This window comes from Rhipicephalus sanguineus, chromosome 4, assembly GCF_013339695.2.
Source record: "Rhipicephalus sanguineus isolate Rsan-2018 chromosome 4, BIME_Rsan_1.4, whole genome shotgun sequence".
In the NCBI taxonomy this organism is placed as follows: domain Eukaryota; kingdom Metazoa; phylum Arthropoda; class Arachnida; order Ixodida; family Ixodidae; genus Rhipicephalus; species Rhipicephalus sanguineus.
The window spans coordinates 16,629,593-16,650,805 of NC_051179.1; the positions used below are offsets into that span (position 1 = coordinate 16,629,593).

Genomic DNA, 21,213 nt, shown 5'->3' on the forward strand with positions numbered 1-21,213 from the left:
TTTTCTTTATTCACAGCGGAGTCTGGGCGTCACTCTGCCTCTAGGACCGCGCGTTGTGCAGAGAAGACAAACTATTCTAGCTTTTTCCTTTGCTTTCAAAACTGCGCCTGAAAACAGAGAAGTCAGGCACAGTCCGCTGTCACAATCGCTGCCCGCGCGTCGGCTTCTCCGCTCGACACTGGCGCTGTGGAGTAGCGTCGCGCACAAATGATGATTGGCTGCACGCGTGGCATAAAGCCGCGGGCGACGCCGCGACGACGATTATTACCCTCATTCTTTACTGGGGCCTGGCAGCGAAGGCGGCTGCTGGTTGCGTCCCGGTGTCGTCTCTAGCCGCGGCTTGCGCTCTCGGAAGCCCCTTTGGCGACCTCTATGTGCGGGAAAGTGAGTTAGCAGCGCGGAATAAAACACCGTGCTTCTCGACTCTCGAGCAGCAGAGCACGAGCTTGTTATGCGAAGTCGACGTAACACCTTCAGTACACCTGGTTCTGCCTGCTCGCATGCTCCCCCGGTGTTGTCGAAATGTGGTTATGTCCGGGAACACAGCCCTGTCTCTGTCATGCCGACATAATTGTAATTATTGGCCAGTTCACCCGCCATGGTGGTCTAGTGATCATGGTGCTCGACCGCGGACCCGAAGGTCGCGGGATCGAATCCCGGCCGCGGTGGCCACATTTCGATGGAGGCGAAATGCTAGAGGTCCGTTTACTTAGCTTTAAGTACACGTTAGAGAACATCTGGTGGGCGAAATTTCCGGAGCCCTGCACTACGGTGTCCCTCATAAGCATATCGTGGTTTTGCGACTTAAAACCCCGACTGTACGGCCCCAATTATATTGCAATTATAAAACGCAAATTATATTGCCCAGATCAGTTGTTGCTTACTATAGAAGGAGCAAAGGACGAATTCACATAAGATTTTTGTTCGTAAGTGCCTTTTTTTTCCCATTGGTTGGTCGCCTTCGCTTATGATATGCTGAGCTTTTCTTTTGGCTGGAATGTGCTCTTACGAAAATTTATTGCATATGATCTATCTCGTAATTACGAGGTATTGTGTTGGGCTTATGTACGGCGGTGAAGATTACAGTGTTTAATATAATATTCGAAGATCAAACTTGCGAGAACGCGCATCTATACTTGCGCGCGCGATACCCTCATCGATACCCTCAATCAGTAATCTACCTGAAAGCGTTTTTAGCAGTGGAATGGAATATACCTACACCAATTTATAGTTCACAGTGACCGAACTCACATTGTTTTTTTTTTTTTGTTCGCAAGAACTTTTTCTGGTTCGTCGCCCTCTCCAACATATATTTCGTTGCTATTCGACGGTTGTTTTCCTCAAGAACACTTTCCACGAAGTTGGGGTCAAATTCACAAGGCTTCTGTTTCGTAAGTGCTCCTTACCATTGGTAAGCTGGCTTCACTAATGATATGTCCAGTGTCAGGATTGGCTGATGAAACTTCCTCTTACGAACATTTTTTGCGTACGACGTAATTGGGAATATTGGCCCTACATTGCCTTCACGAGACCGGGTTTGAAAAAATAATAACAATTCCGCTGTTTTACGTCCCAGAACCGCGATATGATTGTGAGGCACGCCGTATTGCGAAGCTCCGGATTACTTTTGACCACCTCGGTTTCCTTAAGGTGCACTTATATCAAAGTACACGGGTGTTTTCGCATTTCGATCCCCGAGAAATGTGGCCGGGGATCGAAGCCGCGTCATCGAGGTTAGTAGCACGACAACCATGCTGGCTTAAACGTGGAGCGCGCGCCCATCACGAGTTGTCTTTTGCTCCTCATCGACAAAGACGTGCTTGCAAGCTTTCGATTTCACGGCGTGCGTAATCACGATCGACGTCTGACGGGCGCAACGAGCACGCGGCACGAGCCAAGCGTGATCAATTCATACATCCTCCAGAACCGGCCTATGCGCCGAGCTGCTTTACGCGGCCTGTCGATAGTCGATCGCCATTCCATTACTTAACCGTCTGGCTTCCTCTCGAGGCACCGGTGAGTCTTCTTCCTCCTCACTCACTTTCTCCTGAGCACGCCAATGCAAGCGAAAGCAGCGTGGTGCTAAATAAGAGAGGCATGCGCGCGCGTCCCAAGGCCGACCTGAGCTGCGACGGGCGCAAGCGCGCATTGAGGCGTCGCTAATTCGGCGATCATTATTGAACCGGTAATCATTTTTCATTTCCCGCGGTCACGGGCCATTAAACACTCGCCACCGGAGAAGCCGTCGAGAAGGGCCCCTTCTCTTCGCGCTCCGCCACGCTCGAAGCCACGCCACGCCCGTGTATACGGGCGGCTTGTATGGCACTATATCGCCGCGCGCTTCGAACGGCCGCGTACAGGGAAATGAGAACTGATGAAAGGCTGCACCTACAGCACCTTGAGTCTGCTGGAAGCTGTTGACGTACTCGTGAATGGGTGACTCTCTTCCTCGAGATTGCTCTCGAGGTTTCTTTCGAATTCGTCGCTTCTGCAGCTAGAAGCATTTAGTGCGACCTTGTGCGCGGCGTGGTGGGGAGAAAAGAGAAGTGCTCCCCTAAATTACTAAATAAAAAAAGGAAGGATGGAGGAAAGGAAAACTTTTGGTTGCGTAAATCCTTGCTCTTAATCAGTGACACAATAATAACAAACGAAAAGGCAAACTATAACGAGCCGTCAAGCGTTTCCCGTTGAACATTGATTTTAAAGGAAACCGTGCAGCTTCGCACAGACGACTCTTAATTCAAACGTTTTGTTGGGACTCACACGTAGGTTGATGCTGCGAGCACGTTTACTTCGATCTGTATGATAACATCTTCAGGTACCACTTACGCCTATCTCTCGCTTTGTACTTATGGCTGTGGTATTACCAACGCATCTAGAAGTTCCATAAAATTTTCTTAGAGCACTAAGCTACATCGAAGATGGGCCTCGTTCATGCCTTCTGAGTAGCCATATATATATATATATATATATATATGGCAGAAATGCGCAGATTTGCGTGTCGAACCACTCTAATCCTCTGGCGGAAGTTGTTTTTGTTTCCTTCACTAAGGACGAGTGGCAGTTTCGCGAGGGACGTAATTGCTACCAAAGTCACAAGGGCAGTATAGAAGGAGCGTGGTTCGATCTCTCGAAAGCCAAGGGGGTATCGCGCTGGCAGTTCACGTGTACTGCCACAGCTTATAACGTGTTGGAGGTCGGCGTGTGGGCGTCAACATTTGTGAGCCAGATGTTCCGTTAAGCAACTCCACCTCAGCTATGCTACAATAACCTGCATCATCAAAACATAAAACATAGAATAAGTGAAATGATACCGGAGGGGGATGTAGGGGGGGGGGGGGGCAGGATAAAAAAATCACAGCATATCCACGGGGTGAATGATGATGAGTGGGGCGAAGCTACGGAGGGAATCATCTGTAAACCGTGAAACTCTTCCGTGAAATGCGCCCAGTACATAATATAAAGAGTGTGAAACATCGTGTATATATTAAACATCAAACTTTTATTGTACTGTTGGTTTACGTGGTCCCTTCATTATCACTTGTGATCGGTGAAATGCAAGGAAGAAGTCCGCTCCCGAGCGAAAGAGCGCCAAGAGCGACCGCATTCCCCGCTCGCCCTGTGCGAATTAAAGGCAAGGCTAGAGGGAAGACAGGACGCGCGTTCCACGACGCGAGGTCGGTAGCATGCCCAACGAAAGCCAACGGAACGCGATTGTGCAAGTGCTCCGGCTTCGCATCGCCTCATGGTTCCATTAGCGTCCCAAAACCAAATATATTGATCAAGGTGTGCCTTGCGTTTTTCTTAGAAATAATTTATTTATCATGTACATTAAGACGAAAAGTTGAAAGCTCACTAGAGTGTATCGCCCGCAAAGTATGTCTTTTAGTGTGATTTAACTCTCGTACGGCAGGGTCCTCGCGCCGTTGCCGGTCCACCTCGCCCGTTGACTATCGGGCGAGGTGGCTACATACAACTACTACTACTACACTTTAAGAAAAACATCTGGCGTTCTTTCGTTCTGCTTTTACAAAACATCTGGCGTCTTTCGTTGGTTTATTTCATCAATCAACGGCGTTTTGAACAAAATTTTTATTGTTTAATCACGCACAGCAGAAATCTCACCAGGCACTACCTTGGAGGTAAACAATGGCTGCTAATGGGAATGAGAGACAGAAGAAGTCGGCTTTTAGCTAACACTTACACTTCTACTTCTACTAACGTTTCCTACTGGAACATGCCAATGGCTGCTAATGGGGAATGAGAGACAGAAGATTTCGGCTTTTAGTTAACGCGCACGCTGCGAATTTTTTATTGTTCAACAACGCACAGGAGAAATCTCCCACCGGCACCACCTTGGAGGTCAAAGCGTAAGACTTGTTACGGACTACTACGATGACGACGATTACGAGGGACGAACGGGTGCCGCCTTAAGGAGCTTCGCCCCTAAAAAAGCCCCGCAATTTTTCAGCTTTGCATTTGTATATATACACGTACACATACAAACGCATGCATGAACTTGCTAAAAAGTGGATAACAAGAATTCTTGTAGCTTTTCAAAGGGTGTGCAGTTGTCCCGGTATGAATTCGGTGTTGAGGTCGTGCTGTATTTGAAAGCGAGATATCGCTCTACGCATGCACCAAGTGGGAGGGAACTTGGCTCTGGCTGCACAGAGAACAAACGTCCTTATTTGAGAAGATAGCTTTAGAAGAGACGTCCTTAGTCCAGGATGCCTTGAGCTCGAGTAGAGTCCTGTGCCCTCGCGACCAGCCTTAACTAATCAAAACGGCAAGTTGGGCGAGCTGGTAGCTAAACATAGTTTGCTGAGGGCAGCGCGACCCGGACTGAGGACTGAGAGTTTGTGTACGTGTCTCTCAGTCCTCAGCCTGGGTCGCGCTGCCCTCAGCAGACAATGCTTAGCTAATCATCGAGGTTTTAGCTGGCCAAGGCTCCCTCTCCCAAAAGTCGTTCGTGTGGCAAAGGTCCGATGCTGTCTTCTAAGTGTAGTGATAGCAATCAATCACTCGTTGGCTCATCTGCATCGTTCTCTGAACTGAGATGTCATTTCGCGTGTTGTTAGTTATACGAGAGAACTCGTCGAAGATCGAGGAGAATCCTTCAAAGTCCTGTGTCGTGTAGCGCTTCGTAGGACATTTTCTGAGTCGTCGTGCGAGCTTCGGTCAAAGCAAACGAATGTGCAGCAGCTCCGTTATTATTCCTTGGATCCGCGTACACTTGAATATATCTGAAAAATACAAAGAAGGAGCGTGTTATTCTTTCCTGTCGTTTCTCGTCTTTTCGGCACAGTTCGTGACGCGAGCAGTCTGTTCACGTGGCGTCATGGGGAAATAAGCTCTAGATTGGCCCACATGCGGGGGATATATGTTGTGAATTGTCTCCTGCCCTGCTTTGCCATACAGTAGCACGCCCGTTTTGTCTTGTCTCTCGTAACTATCGTGCACGGTCAACTGATTTCACTTCGTTCTATGCGTTTTCGACTGCGCAGCAGGAAATAACAGCATGTAGCCGAAAAGCGCGAAATCCCGATTGGCTCAACACTTAGTGCTGACATTGTCCACGTGTCTTATGAAGAAACAAGGGGCGAGGAGGAGATAGCAACTGTAGAAAGGATATAGTGAGGGCGAGAAAGAAACCACACTCTCGTCTTTGAACTCCTGAGCGGTTTAGGGGTCTTTTAAAACCACACTGAATCCAACTTCAACTCTGTCTTTCCATCTTTCGTCGCGCAAGTTCTGTCGGTTCCTTTTCTTTCTTTCTTTTTTTTTTATTGCGGCCTTCAAAATGTATACGAGTTTGCGGGCTTTTACCGCGGGCCCATTTCAGTCCTTAGAGGCTCATTAGCACGGAGTCACGACGGCGCGCGACCGAAGCGATAGGTGGGACAAAAAAAAAAAAGTAACGCGGTCGTCGATTGAGTATCCTGCCGACAGCTGAAATGAGTGCGCGCCATTCATCATCAATGGCGGTCAATGAAAGCACGCCGCTGATGGCAGAAAGAGGCCCGTATATTTCAGCGGCGTGATTTACTACGCCTTACGGTTCCCAGCCGATCGCGTATGCGCCGCTCTCTGCGATTCGTGAATATATGACGCTCACACGCTCGACGGCAAACACCATTCTCTCCGACGTGGCGTATGGCATGTGCGGCTGTCTGTGTATATATATATATATTTACAGTATACACGTATCGTCGTTGGCTGCGCTCCGCATAGTTCTAATGCGCCGACAGCGGCGGCAACGGCTGCAGTGACGGCTATATTTAGCCGAGTGCTCCGAAGTGGCGAGGCGATAAATCGAATTTTATGGGAGTAGCGCGAAGAACCCTTCGTGCTGCGCCTTCGGCGTCGTAAAGTGACTCCCCCACTTCGCGAGCTCGTTGAGCTGAGCGAGCGTCGCTGGGCGCCATCTGCGAACGAGGCGACAACTATACGCGAGGAATGGACTGCTTCCTCTTCCCTTTCCCTCTCGCAATGCGTGGTCTAGCTATGCGTTATACAGAGAAGTGAACTTTAAAGAAGTACTGACACGATTTTGAGGCACCGCAAGAGGGACATTTTTTTTTTTTTCGTTTCCATGATATGCAGTATTAACGCTCTCCACACACCGGAGCCAGGAAACACCTATTTTAGTTTGATTTTAAAGTTTTCGTCGATTTAACGTAAGATTTAAAGTTTTAAAGTGTCTGCAAGCCAACCCCACCGTAATGGACCTCATCATGCCGAGTAAAAACAGTTCGCTCGGTTTGCGAACTCTGCATTCTGCATGAGGCCGTAATAGCCGAAATCGCTGTCGCTAAAGTCGGGATCGTGTAAGCACGGTGAATTTTCACGGCAACATTCGAATTCGGAAATGTTTAGAACCCCAAGTGTGCCGTACTTTCTGCGCAGCACTTTGATTTGAGGAATGTGCCACATCAAGAGCTCTTTTTCTTTCTATCGTAGGGACTCCTCTCATAAACCACTACAGAGTGTCAAGCTGTCCAGTATTGCTTATGACGTATACCTTTTGTAAGGTTGGTAGTTTTTAGCAGAAATCAAAAGCGGCAGGCGCGTGCGTACCGCTTTTGATTTTGTGTGTGTGGCACACACACACACACACGCACACACACGCGCACACACACACACACACACACACACACACACACACACACACACACACACACACACACACACACACACACACACACACACACACACACACACACACACACACACACACCGGGAATAGAAAAAGCATAAGTTACTGGATAAGTGCACAGCAATCGAGTGTATATATGTAGTTTCTGCCTTAGGAAGTGTTCCCGTGGTGACGTCACCGGCACGTGAGCGTGCCGCGCACGCGAGCGTCTGTCCGCGGCTCACGCATTCGCAAAGCAAACAAAGCGCCACGCAGCAAATTGGCCTGCCCGACGGGCGCGCGCGCCGCGCCCGGGTCCTAATTACGGTAAAGCGCCCTGGCCGGACAACCGGTTCTCGTGCTGGTGCGCGGTTTCGTTCCGGCCCGTGACGTCACCGCGGCGCGTGACCTTCGCCGTCCGGCCGGGTCAGCCGATGCCGCCGCGTGGCTTCGTGCCGCGCTCGTGCTCGCCGAAGACGGCGCACCACCACGCACACTTCCATTCACTAGGCGGCTTCATTCAGAAGGAGCCGGCATCCAGAGGATGGGAAAGAAGAAAACGCGCTTGCCTGGACTAGCTGGCCGTTCACCTGATGAGTGCGCACTGCTTCCAGCACTTGCAAGAGCGCTACTTGAACAGTCGTTTAAGCTGAAAGCGTTAGATGCATCATCAAACGCGAAAAGTGATTGTCGGCGACGTCGGCGTCAGCAGGAGTGATGCTTCGGCGTCAATAGGAGTGACTATTTTACGTCATCATGACGTAAAATAGTGACGTCACTATTTTACGTCGTGATGACGTCACAGGTCACCAAAACTTGTGACGTCATCGCATGACATCGTCGCTTGGCCAAAGGTGGGCCGATCCCGGACCCGGAGGCAGTGTGAAGCCACGTTCGATCGCTGCAGAAAGGGGGGGGGGGGACTGACAAAATTGACTGAGAAGGAAAAGACGCCTTTGCAATGTATAAATGTATTTGTAGGCAAATGTATAACGTACCGTGTGACTTTTTATCTATTGCATATATTCAACTGTAGAATTTTTCGGGCTCAATCTAAAGACAGTAGTTCATTGAAAATGCGAGGGGGCGTAAAGTGCGTGGCTATGGTTTCTAGCTTATTTACAAATTACCATGCCTGCCACTGATCTTGACGTTGCGGGCTCAATTCAAAACCGCGGGCGCTGAAGACATTCTATAGAACAGGGGCGTCACCAGGGGGGTGGGGGGCACACCAGGACCCCCCCCCCCCCCCCGCGAGAAAAATTTCTGCCTACGCCACTGCTATAGAATGTTTTCGTTGAACAGAAGTTGCATGTCAGTTGAGGCGACAAGATGTGCAGACGTATACCAACTGAAATGTAGCACCGAGACAGCCAGGTTCCTTTCGATGTCTGTCAATGCTGAGTAACGCTGGTCAACCTGAGAATCGGTAGTTCGTAGGAACGTGACTAGTTTTAAGTTGGGCTATGGGGCTCGGTCGGTCGGTTGAATGTATCTTGATCCTGGCGAGCCTGGTCAAAATGAGGTGGCCGAAATGACACCGTTGAAGAACGATCCTCAAGGGCTTTCACTCAAAGTGCGACACTAGGCTGTTTTCAAGAGAGCGTGACGGAACTTGCCACGTACTTTCCGGATTCGGCAAAAACCGTTCGGTGGGCGTCCCGCGGAGGCCACAGTTACCGCGGCTGCCTCGCTCCATTAGGTTCGCGCGCCTGCCGTCCGGCAATATAGCGTGGTCTGGTCGTCGTCGTCTTCGGCGGCGGTTCCTAATGCATTTCTGATTGGCCGCCTAGTGGCGTCCACGTAATGGCTGTCGGCGGCGGCGATGGTCAGCGACTCCGCCCCCGATTGCCCGCTCGTCGAGGCCGTTAACGATGTGTTCCGATCGTTGCCGGTCGTCGACGCGCCGCCAAAGTGTTTGGGGAGAGCGGCGTATATATATGTAAGGTCCGAGACCGTTCGACCCCACTCGGCGTGAACGATGGTCTGTCAGCGTGTATATGTGCGCTCGCAACCGTGGCTTCCCCCCTTTTGCCCCGTGCGTTGCTTCCCATAAGCGTGCCGTCTCTTCCATCCCATGAAAATATGTGCGGGAAACGCAGTGCGATACTGACAGCAGGTTACCAAGTTCCGTTCCCAGTTCGAATGTGTGTGAGTGCAATCGTACCGTGAGAGAGAAATGAACCGCGCGGAGACCAAGTGCTCGGAAGTTGCAGACGAAAGTTTTTGCTTGTTGTTCGCCCCTGCTGTCAAAGAACGAAAACTACGCTGCGGCTATGCTCAGAAGTGATGACGACAGTCCATATAGAGCGGAGGCTCTATTTGGTCTAAGCGTGAGAGAAAAACAAGATCGCAATTTCTTTCCTCAGCGCCAGGTTCTCTAATTGTTGACTGCGAACATCGTTCTTGGACTCTTCGGTTCTCCTCGGAAACGTACATACGCAGTCTCGTAGACAGACTCGCCGGCAAGAGAGTATTTTCGTTCATGAAACTGCCGCGACCACTGTCTTCTCTCTCTTTTCCACGAGCCATCTCAATGTGACCGCTGAATTACAGCGTTCGAAACGATCGTGTTGGAAATACCATCATACTTCGTGATTACAATTATAAGGTGCAAGCAACGCATCCACGCAAAAAAAAATATATAGATAATAATAATAATCGACATGCTTACAGTGGAGGCAGCAACAGAACGGTCAAACATGTAAACAAACTAGCGGCTAATACGAAAGTTCTTACATAAGCTTTCTTTTTTTTTTTTTCAATTTGAATCCGTTGTGTATGTACAGCGACATTCACAAGGCGCTCACATATTATAATGTGGTTTGAAAAGCTCCAATTACATTGGTGTATACTAATACATCTATATTTGATTTGATTTCAAATGCATGTATGACTTAACTTTCAACCAAGTATTTATTTTGGCATTTGTCTGTATGAAACCGGACACTCGTCTCTGAGCTCCCCACTTTTCTTATCCTTGCATTCTCTTTGTTGCTTCCAACTTGATTGCAATCTCTTTCACTTTCTTGAAATGACGTTTTCAATAGTTATAATAATAAAACTTAGGGTTGCTTAGACCCGTAACTCTTATAATTTCTCTCCACCTCCGTTCCTAAGCGGGTTCTGCATGCTTCTGTGCATAGTGCACTATAGCGCAGTGGACCTGAATCGACCGAAGGCAAACTATAGGTGAATACTGATCGAAAGATGTGCGCGCATGCCGTGTAGTGGCGCTATAGGGTAATTCCAAATTTAGTTTATTCTGGTCACGGGCAGATGCCAATGAAACTCGTGACGTCATTCAATGCCATAGTGCCTGATATTCTCGACTGCGTCGCCACCTGTGCGCAATTTTTGTTTCTCTTCCGTCTTGCAGAGCCTCTGCCAGGGGCGTAGCCAGAAAGCTTTTCCGGGGAAGGGGGGGGGGGAGTTTAACCATGCTTTATGTATGTTCGTGCGTTCGTTTGCATGTGTCGGTGTATATATACACATGCAAAATAGAATAAAAATGGGGAGTGTTTTGAACCCCCCTACCTCCCACAACTTCATTCGCCCCTTGGCTACGCCAGTGGCCTCAGCTCATGATTACACTGGCATAATTACTATTTCAGTTGTATGATTTATTAACAGAATTTAACATGCATTCAACGTAACTTCTTTTTAACTAAAACACCCACTTTGTATTCCGCGATCGCTTCAAACCTCGCATACCATGATTTGCTACAGACTGTGGCTTTATGCGTGCGCACTTGCATAATGAATTGTGGCAGCCACTTTCGTTCTATCACATCGAAGAAACGTTACATTTATGTCGACTTCACTGTCATAAGGTGATTCCTCCGTGAGAAAAGCCTGCAACCTTGCACATTCTTTCTTCTTTTCGACCTCCCCAGCCTACTGTTTACCATCGTCTTGCGTTCTACCGAGCCGAGAGGCCAGCACCTCACAGGGTCCCCTAAGCATTCGCCGAAGGCGGCTCATTGGCGAAAGCCATCTTCTTTTTCTTGTAAGTCAATGTATTGATCCAACCCCGCCCCCTTCCGAAAGCGTTCTGAACCTAATGTGGTTTTGCAGTGCCTCCGTGATCGGCCCACGATTGATGAAGTCATGTGATGACGCCATCATAATGCCATATGTGACGTCTTGATGACGTTATCACGTGATCTTTTTTTTGCATCACTCGTGTTGACGCCGCCGACGCGGGACGCCGACGCCGCTGACGGTCAATTTTCGCTCTTGATGAGGCATCTAAGGCCTTCGCTTTAATAGAAGAGGAGCATGTCGCGTGTGGTGACCCGCATCCGGCAAAAAAGGATACTATATATACAGGCCGTGCCGCGCTTACGGTTCAGTGATAGGGCACTATATATCCGACGCGGAGGGGTGTTGCCCGTAAAAAGAACATCGCCATTGCACCGAGCGTGCAAGCCGGGGTTTCACCCCATCTCCTCCGAAGCCTCGCCGTTTTCGTGCCGAGTCTCCACTTCTGGAGAGCAATGATGCGTGTTCGCCACAAACACGAGAGGAGGCCAAGTTACGCGCCGTATAGTCGCACGATGTAGTGTGTGTATATATAGCGTGTACGCGCCGCCATCGAGCCGGCCGCTAAACGTGCACCGGCTGCCCTTTTTACACGTGCCATTACACGTGCCCCGGGTTTCGATCTTCGGGGGGACTCGTGCTTCTCGGAGCGTTGGTGCTTTCTCCTTCCGAGTGTGCCGTGACACGAAGAAGCACGGCGTCTCTTCTTTTCTTCCAAGGGCTTATTTACGAGTATCCTTCCCCCTCCACGAAGCTATGCTTCGCGCGAGAAGCGCTTTTCGGCGCCTTTTACAAGCTCTCGGAGACGTGACCGGGTATAGATGAGCTCGCGGCGTGTTTAACACTCCTTAGAGGAGAAGTGCTCGGCTACGCTGGAACACTTACCTTTTTTTCTTTTTTTTTAGCTCGTCCGTCTATTGTTCTCTGAAAGATTTGCCCTTCGCATCTGCTTTATTTCGGGAACGCCATAAGAAACTCGCTTGAGCTCCCCTTATTTGTATCTGGGCTGTAGGGGATAAAAAAGTCTGCGCTCGCACAGGATGCGCCTCTCTACGGTGTTCTACCGCGTACTGTTTCTTGTATTTTATTCGGGCTACGCGAACCATTCAGTCTTTCTTGCTTTGATGCAACCACAAAAGACGGGTTGTTTCGGCTTTATACCATGTGCGAAGCGCCGTGAGTTGCTTGTATAGTCTTAGTTTCGTTTTCTGTTGTATTTTTTTAACGCTATCTTTTTTTTTCGGCTCTTGTTCTCTTTCACTCCTGCTATGACGTGGCCAGATACAGCATTCGACACACATCTCGCTAAAACCTTGCGGTGCTCACGTGAGCTAATCAGTGGGCACATGTTCCGAGCATTTAGTTGCCATTCACAATGAGATGCTAACAACAATCCATTATGTCCATTATATCAAGCTGCATATGAACCATGGACCAGTCACGAAACGTTCGTGCATCTTAAATATTTCTTAAACACGGTCTCACCATTAAAATAACGTTTTTGGTCGTTATGTAGACAATGACTATATTTAACTTTAAAATATACGTGACGTCTTTGTGCTTTAGAAAGTGGCATTGTTCGACTGCATTTCAGCGCGCTGTGCATATAAGTTCCCGGCGTTGATCATTCGCCAATCCTTCTTGCCTTCTCTTGACTGTCAGCTTGTGTAGATTCGCGGAGAAATGCCTCGCATTTTAAAGGTGTTAGCAAACATCCTGTCTGAGGGCCACTTATGAAATACTTATTCGAATGTTGCGATGAAAGCACCGCTTGCTCGTTGTAATGCGACTTGGGTGTAGCATGAATGTCAGCACCACTCCTGCGCTAAAGTTGTTAAAAAAAAGTTTAAAACCACCAACTTCACCTACGCTGAAATATACGCGGGTTCCTTAGCAAAGTGCCATGGGAGCGGCGCAGAAGATCGTCAGTGATCATGATATGACGAGCAAACATCGCACTGTAGGCCTCACTAATTTTAGAAGTGATTGCTGTTGGAATCGCCGACCGACATGCTGGTCGAAAAAGAAAAACAACAACCACCCACACACAACAGTGCCGTGCCTATATACAAGCATACGCAATGAAGTGGCTAGAGTTGGGCACACCTCTCGTCGTGCTGCGCACATTCTAAAGAGAGCGCGGCGGTCAAGGTTTTATTAACCGAAGCAGAAAGCTGGCCGCAGCAGGAAGTGGGCTGCGTGGGGCCTGCAGGGATAGCTCCGCTTGTGAGCCTATTGAATGATAGGACAGTTCATTAATATGTGTGGTATACATAGCTTTGCTCGTTTGGCTCTGTGTGTCACAACAGAGTGCGCAATAAATTTGATCAGTGCTAAATTCGATTCGTGAACACTTTCATCACTCGTGATGAACTGTTGGCTGCATGCTTACAAGAAGCCACGTCGCTGCTGATAAATGAAAGAGTGTAATAAATAAATAAATAAATAAATAAATAAATAAATAAATAAATAAATAAATAAATAAATAAATATTGTGCAGTAGAATGGTTTTCGCACAATTGATTGATTGATTGATTGATTGATTGATTGATTGATTGATTGATTGATTGATTGATTGATTGATTGATTGATTGATTGATTGATTGATTGATTGGACCTAGAAGATACGATAATCTTGTATTCTCGAGATGACACCGCGTAATACATGTGCAGAATTAGTTTAAGTGGAATGCCTTGTCCATGCCTTTCCAATAAATGACCAGTATTGCTAATTTCCCTTTCATTTTCTGTTTAGCAACTTAACATTGTTGATTGACCCAGGGGGTGCTCGTCTTCTGTAACGTTCGTCTACACGAGAATTCTCGCTGAATTTTTTTCTTCATTTGTTTTCCTTGCAGGTACGTACCGCCTCGTGTATCAATGGTAGCGCGTGCGGGAAGCGTGGCTCTCCCCCTCTCCACACCGATCTACATCAGGTAAGGAGCCTGCGTGTGATCGAATGCAGACAAACAAAGGCTTTAAAACAGTAAAAGAAGAATAAACAACGTGCTCGAACATTGTTCATAAAGCATAGATTTATGTTCTGTTCGAGTTGTAAGCTTATTTTATCGAGAGTAGCCAGACAACGGCGACGACGTCAATCGTCGGTTAATTCAGTTATAATTATTGATCTAAGACCATTCTGTGCTGTCAATTACATAAAACTGCATCACAAACACAGCTCTAAACGGAGTATTATTCGCGAGCATCTGAAGATGGTGCATAGGTGTACTGGAGTCGACGTTGGTATTTGCATGAGGGGAACAAGTGCGTTAGGAAAGTGAAAACATGACTGCAGACTGCACCCCCCCCCCCATGTTCTCAAACACACATCCAGTGCATGTGCTCCACATCCACTGAAGAACGTGGATGCCAGAGTTCGGCTAAAGTGGTAATTCGGGCTTCACTGACACTTCGTGGTGAATCTCATAGCCAACTTGGAAGGGTAGCGCTAGTGGACACGGACTAGAGGAAGACACACGGACACACAGACGGAAGCGCTTCCGTCTGTGTGTCCGTGTGTCTTCTTCTAGTCCGTGTCCACTAGCGCCACCCTTCCAAGTATGAATTTCCAACTCGCCCAAGAAACAGCACTCATAGCCAAATTATGTGTACGAATTTCATAGCCAAATCTTACATCTAGGAAGTATTGTCTTCTTGCACATAAGGATCACCTCGGAGTGTTACTGAAGCGCAGTTATATTCAAAAGTGTAGCTCTGCGCCTTATGTGGTGAGTTCTAACAACAACAACAACAACAACAACAACAACAACAACGACAACAACAACAACAACAACAACAACAACAACAACAACAACAACAACAACAACAACATCATCATCATCATCATCATCATCAACAACAACAACAACAACGTTGACGACAACTCTTCTACTACTACTACAACAACAACTGCTAACGTTGCGACGTACTTCATTGTGGATTGAATGTTTGCATTCCTAATATATACACCTACTGCTTCTGGAAGCCTACTCTACTATTTGATTTCAATGATTTTTTATAGTCATCATTATGGGACAATTAGAGAACTAATCAACCAAACGATGCATTGGTTGTTGCCGTGTTCAAACAACGCCAAAGTAAACAATTTGAGGATGAGCCCAGCCGTGTTTATAATTCGCTATTCTTGGTATATAAGACTTTTTTTTTTTCCTTGGTCCCATTCTTTAGGAAATCATTTGCCTACCAGGAACGGTATGAACAAATAAACTGGTCTCGTTCTACTAAAAACAGTTCGACGCTATGCAAAAGCTCTCGTAGCCACATTGGCACGAGCCCGAGTCACCCTGCTCCCTGTCGGTGTCTCACACAGCCGGCTCTGTCTCTCAACCGAGGACGCTCATCTGCTGCAGTTCGTGACGCCATCACACTCGCGTCAGTTGTTCACTATCGATGATCTGCATAGAGACTACATTGACGAGAAATTCGCTACTTGCCTGCGCTCCTGACATCACCTTGCATCTGGCTAAGCGTATACGCACGAAGGTCTATAGCTCCACAATAGCGCAAGCGGTCGCGCGCCCCTGCATAGGCGACGGAGTACACGCAGCCCTACTTCGGGCCACGCGAGCGACACGCAGTATACTACAGTACGCGCATAGCGACAAGAGCCGTCTTCGAGGAAACCATTTGTCAACTGCGAACCCCTCCGCGCTCGCAAATTTTCGGCGAAACAAAAATAATCATAGAAGACATCGTTCGAACCCAAGCGACGCACTCCTCGAATTATATGCCGTGCCTGTGGCGAAAAATAAAGTAAAGAATTAAAAGCGGATAAATGTTAATAGCTCGCCGATTTTGTACCGCACGCGTTCGCCGGTGTAGCGCCCACGCTCGACGACCCCGCTATAGGAGCAGACCGGAGGAATGATAATGGTTGCGGCGGCATGCGCAACCGGCAAAAGAGACGCGCCTTGCTCGGCCACCAAAGCGCCGCGCAAGAATGGAAGACGCGCCCGCGTGGCTGCTCGGCTCTCTATGCAAAAACAGAAAACTAAAATAGATGTATACGGTCGTACACGCGCTCGCGTTCTCATAATCGGCGACGGTGGCGGAAGGGCGGGGGAGGAGGGGGAAACGTTATGAACTTTTCCTGGCGTTTTCGAAGCTATACGCTTTTTTTTTTCGGTATGCTGCGCGGCTATCCTATATACGTACACACCCGGCGACAGGCTCTCTTCTTTAGCCTAGCGTAGACGGAAGTTGCGCCATATAAACCACAACGGAGTATACGCCATAGGCGTCACCAAACTCACGCGCACGCTCTGTCACGTTCGGCGCACGCTCTCTCTCTCTCTCTCGGCACCAGCTTCTGCTCTTGACTCCTTTGTCGACTTCGTTTGGCTCCTCAACGTGTATTTTCTTTCTTCCTGTTTATACCAGGAGTCATGGGCCGGGGTCTTTTCCTTTTCTCTCTTTTTTTTTTTAACCGCATCATAGTATATGTCTATACCAGGAAGACATAGCCCTTTCCCGCAAGCTTAGCTTCGGTTCCATTGATAGAGGGCGGTTGCAGCGTCCGTCGGTTCCCGCGGCGACAATGCACATACACACGCGCGCGCGAGGTGAAAACGAGCGAGATTCTTAGAGGGAGACTGGCCCTATATCGTTCCCTATACTACTCACTTCCCCCAGAGAATGTTCCCGCCGCCGCAGTCGTGAATTTATGATCGGCGACCGGAATTTGACGCCGCTCCTGTGGCGATGAGAGGCAAACTTAATAAGCGACCGGATAAAAATAAAAACGGGGGAAACGGGAGGAGTAGAAGCATTAGGGGTGAAACCCTTGCTCTCAAACTTCCACGGGCGGCGCAGGAAAACGCGAGAGTATAAAAGGAGCACTATGGCGCAAAGTTGGAGCCGAAGAAAATAGGAAGGCCGGGAAGATTGGTGCCGGGCGCCAATGAAATCATCAAAAAAAAAAGAAAAAGAAAAAAAAAAGCCTCGCGCAGTCTTTCGCTGTTCGGGTTCATCTCGCTTTGCCGCAGCACCCAGTCTATTAACATACACTACGGGAGGGCGGAGAAGAATTTCAAAGGAAACCCTTTCTCTTCGTGGTTTGCACACTCGCTCCTTGTCACACTTCCGGATTACTTCGAGGTTTACTCTGGCATACCCCCGCTTAAAGTATCGAATTCGTCGAAGCGAGCTATTGAGCTCTTCGCACACGTATACTGATCTCACCGTTGATCGATCTGACCTTCTGGGCGACTATGATCGCAGGTGGCAGATCACGAAATGAATGAGTGTCATAACGGTGGCGTCTAGAAGGGCAGAGTTTAACAGAGCGATTCCGGGTACGCAATGTTTTATTGTGGAATTTTGGAAACTGTGTGTCATGACCGTCTATTCCAGCTAAGAAATACTACCACAATTCTGCAAGGGAACAGAAATGAATAGAGAATAGGAATAGAGCGTTTATTATTTATTTTTTTTCATTTTCTTTCCCCTAAACAAGGGTGAAGGTGTTCAGATTTGGCGCACAAAAAATATTTATAAAGTTTCTTATCGTACATTATGGTGAAGCGAAGAGAACGTAAAGGAGAACAGAATGGTTCGCCCCGCTTTATGTCTCGCAATTCTGCTCTCGTATGCAATGCTGGCACGCGGCAAGTAATGGCTCTTTTTTTCTGATGTCGTGCATGTAACCAGTGTTGTACGGAACGGCGTTCCAAGGAACGACGTTCCAGGAACTAGTTCCTTTTTGGAGGAACGGAGGAACGCCACCGTTCCATTGAGGATCGGTGGAACTGTAACGGTAACTCTTTACGTTTACACAGGAACGGCAGAGGGAACGGCGTTCCTTCTGCAAACGTTCCTCGGCATTGAACAGGCGCCCGCACACAGCACATCATGCAGAACAGGGTGGAATGGCGACCGCGTGAGGCGCAAGAATCTACCGCTCGCCTGTCATTTGCCTACGCTGCATCGTCGTTTTTCAATTTAAGGCGCCCGCCGGGAGCGCAGAGAAGCGCGCGATGTCAAGACCGACCACGCGTGGGAGGAACAGCTGATTTTTTTTCTTTTTGTCTGAGCCAGTCTGACAGCAATCACGGGCCGTTCTGGAGTGTAGACACACCTTGGAGAACTTTTACTTGACATTCGAGAATCATTGAACCCCATTGTATGAACTTCAATAACATTTGCTGGCAGGCTAGTTGGTGATGCATAGTTCATGGGTAAAATACAGCACAAACCAGACGATTAACACAAGGAAGACACGGGACAGAGTGCTTCCTTGTGTTAATCGTCTGGTTTGTGCTGTATTTTACCCATGAACCCATTGTATGGCTGCCGCCAGGAAAGGGCACGCAATTTTTTTACCTTGGTGACTTTTTTGTTCGGCCAACTGGAAAGTAGTTCACAAAGGTTGCAATTTAGGCCTGTTGGTTTGCCATTAGTGGGTATAGCGTTGCGCACAAAGGACACAGACCTGTGCGCCCTGTGTGATACGTCGTCTGTTTATGCGAAACGTTATACCCACTAATCGAAAGTAGCTTTTGTGTGTGAGTGTGTGTGCGTGCGTGTGCGTGCGTGCGCGCGTGCGTGCGTGTGTGTGTGTGTGTGTGTGTGTGTGTGTGTGTGTGTGTGTGTGTGTGTGTGTGTGTGTGTGTGTGTGTGTGTGTGTGTGTGTGTGTGTGTGTGTGTGTGTGTGTGTGTGTGTGTGTGTGTGTGTTTGTGAGAGATGGGGGGCTGCGTATTCGGGCGGTTCTGCTGCGCATCCCCGTGGCCTGCCTTGTCTGCCTAGGGAAAAGGCCGCAGAAAATAAGTGAAGCACCGACGTGCTAACCACCAAAATCCCGCGCGGTGGCCTCCCACTGCGCATGAATGGTCTTCTGCCGCAACGTAGCGGTGGCGAAGTTACACTTTGGTTCTGAACTTTAGGGAGCCTACATGAACGACCGTTTACTACCCCTTGGCAGTGAGCGCCTCGCCACGTGCAGCGTACTCTTCCGACGTTTTAGTGGTTTTATCTTCGGGCGCTGCCGACTGCGAAGCTTCGGACCAGTTCCTGGGAATGTTTCTCTCGTCGCGTGGTCTTTAGTGGCTGGCTCGGTCCTTCCTTTAGTATCTCGTGCATGCCGCCGCCAGCTATCCACAAACCTTTTTGACACTCGCTTGCGTAAATAGCGGGGAAGAGGACCGCGGCGCCTGTCCGGTGCCTTCGATGGTTTCGTTTGGGCAGGCATCCCTTCAACATGCGAGTTATCTCCGCGGCTATCGGTCTATAACGTTGATTATACTTCAGTTCGACAGCCGCCGCACCGATAACGACTGTCATGCAATAAACGATACGCGTACATCCATTCCTGTTGCGCCCGCTGAGCCTGCCCTCGCCCCTACGACCACTGTTGACTTGTCCCTATTTGTGTACAACACGGCAGTACCCTCAAGCACTTGATGGAACGGCTCTTCAACACTGCCAACGAAGTGCTGTCGAGAAAATAGGTTCCTCAGTCGGATACCAACATCGAGACGCGACTCTAACAAGGGACTTTACTAAGCTGCCAATATGTATCCTGGACATTATTTTCTACTCCGACTGCGATATTGAATCAGCATTCATTAAACGCATATGTATAGCTATTTTCGGTAGTGGTTTCCTGACAAGAAACATGTTTATATTGGTGCTTGTGTGGGAATTTCTATTTGAATATCTGAAGCGCAGTATTCTGACAGCGCATTTGAAGACTGGCGTGGAAAGTGCCCCATGTGTTGCACTTGTAATATATGAGCACAAAAGTTGCAGTTAGACATGTCTGTAGTATGACCGGCGGTCTCTAATAAAATTCGTCTAGGAGCGTTTCTTTGGCTTCATTTTATCTACATATGTAGCTCAACGTTGCCTTTGAATTACTCACTTCATTTCGCCTGAGGGTTATCCGGCACTGTATTTTGATTAAAAATTCAAATGTAACGTTAAAGTAACGACACGTTCCAATTCTCGAAATGTAACTGGAACGAGTTCCTTTCGTATTGAGGGAACTTGTAACGGGAACTCGTTCCAAGATTGGGAAGGAACGAGGAACGAGCTTTCGTTCCTGTATTAGAGGAACGTGTACAACACTGCATGTAACACATTTGACGTTTGTGGGTGATGTCTCGTCGGGTGTGGACCCACGAGGTTCCTCGTGATCGGTGGACTTCGATCGAGCTTCATTAGTTCACGCGTCAGTCGGCGAGGCCTCTCATTCCGCCATGATTTGCCGCGGGGTGCGCGCGAGCAATCTCGCGAGGAGCGGGAGGGTTCGTCCGGCTCCGTCGGGGGCAGCTCGCGTGCGCAATGCAATCGGCGGTCCAGCTTCCGGTCACCCGCTGATGACGACCATGATGTGGCCGTACCGGCCTTCTCTTTCAACGCTGGTCGCTGCTGTGCGCGCCAATTTCGTCCCAACCGATGCCGGCGGCGGTATATGCGTGCGGTAATAACGTGCCCCGCGGCCGCTGTGACCGTCCTGCTTGTCCTCACGCGAAACGATATTCATGAGTAAGCTGCTCTGTCGTTTGACTATGCCGTAGCCATATTAGCGGAGTAAGCCACTGGCAGGACGCAGTCGTAAGCGTATGCGAACTGTGGAGGAAATTTTTCGCGCCGGCAATTTTTCGTCGCCAAATATGGCACTGAACGAGCTCCTTTTCGCGAGATTTATAGTTTTCCTGCTGGTCGTTATTGGGTGGACAATAATAGTAATAATATCTGAGGTTTTATGTATACGAAAACCACGATATCATTATAGGGCACGCCGTATTGGAGGGCTCCGGAAATTTTGACCATCTGGTGTTCTTTAACCTGCCCCGACATCGCACAGTCACGGGCCTCTAGCATTTCGCCTCCACCAATATGTGACCACCGCGGCCGGAATCGAAATCGAGACCTTTGGTTCAGCAGCCGAGCACCGTGACCACTGTACCGCCGAGGTGGACCGGGCAGACAAAAAGGTTCTGTGCTTTTATGTACTAAGCACATGATCATTATGTGGCATGCCGCATTTAAGTCTTGATTAATTTGA

The 21,213-nt window shown here is 48.6% G+C and overlaps 1 protein-coding gene across 2 annotated transcripts in view; it reads left to right on the top strand.

Moving 5' to 3' along the window:
* LOC119389488 (homeobox protein cut) overlaps positions 1–21,213 on the top strand; it is a 632,893-nt gene that overhangs the window by 306,172 nt on the left and 305,508 nt on the right. The window contains exon 2 of one of the 2 annotated variants that reach the window (XM_037656778.2): positions 14,041–14,118. The exons of the other annotated variant lie outside the window; for it this stretch is intronic. The gene's annotated coding sequence lies outside the window, so the exon portion shown is untranslated. The remainder of the gene's footprint in view (positions 1–14,040; positions 14,119–21,213) is intronic. 2 annotated transcript variants of the gene reach the window in all.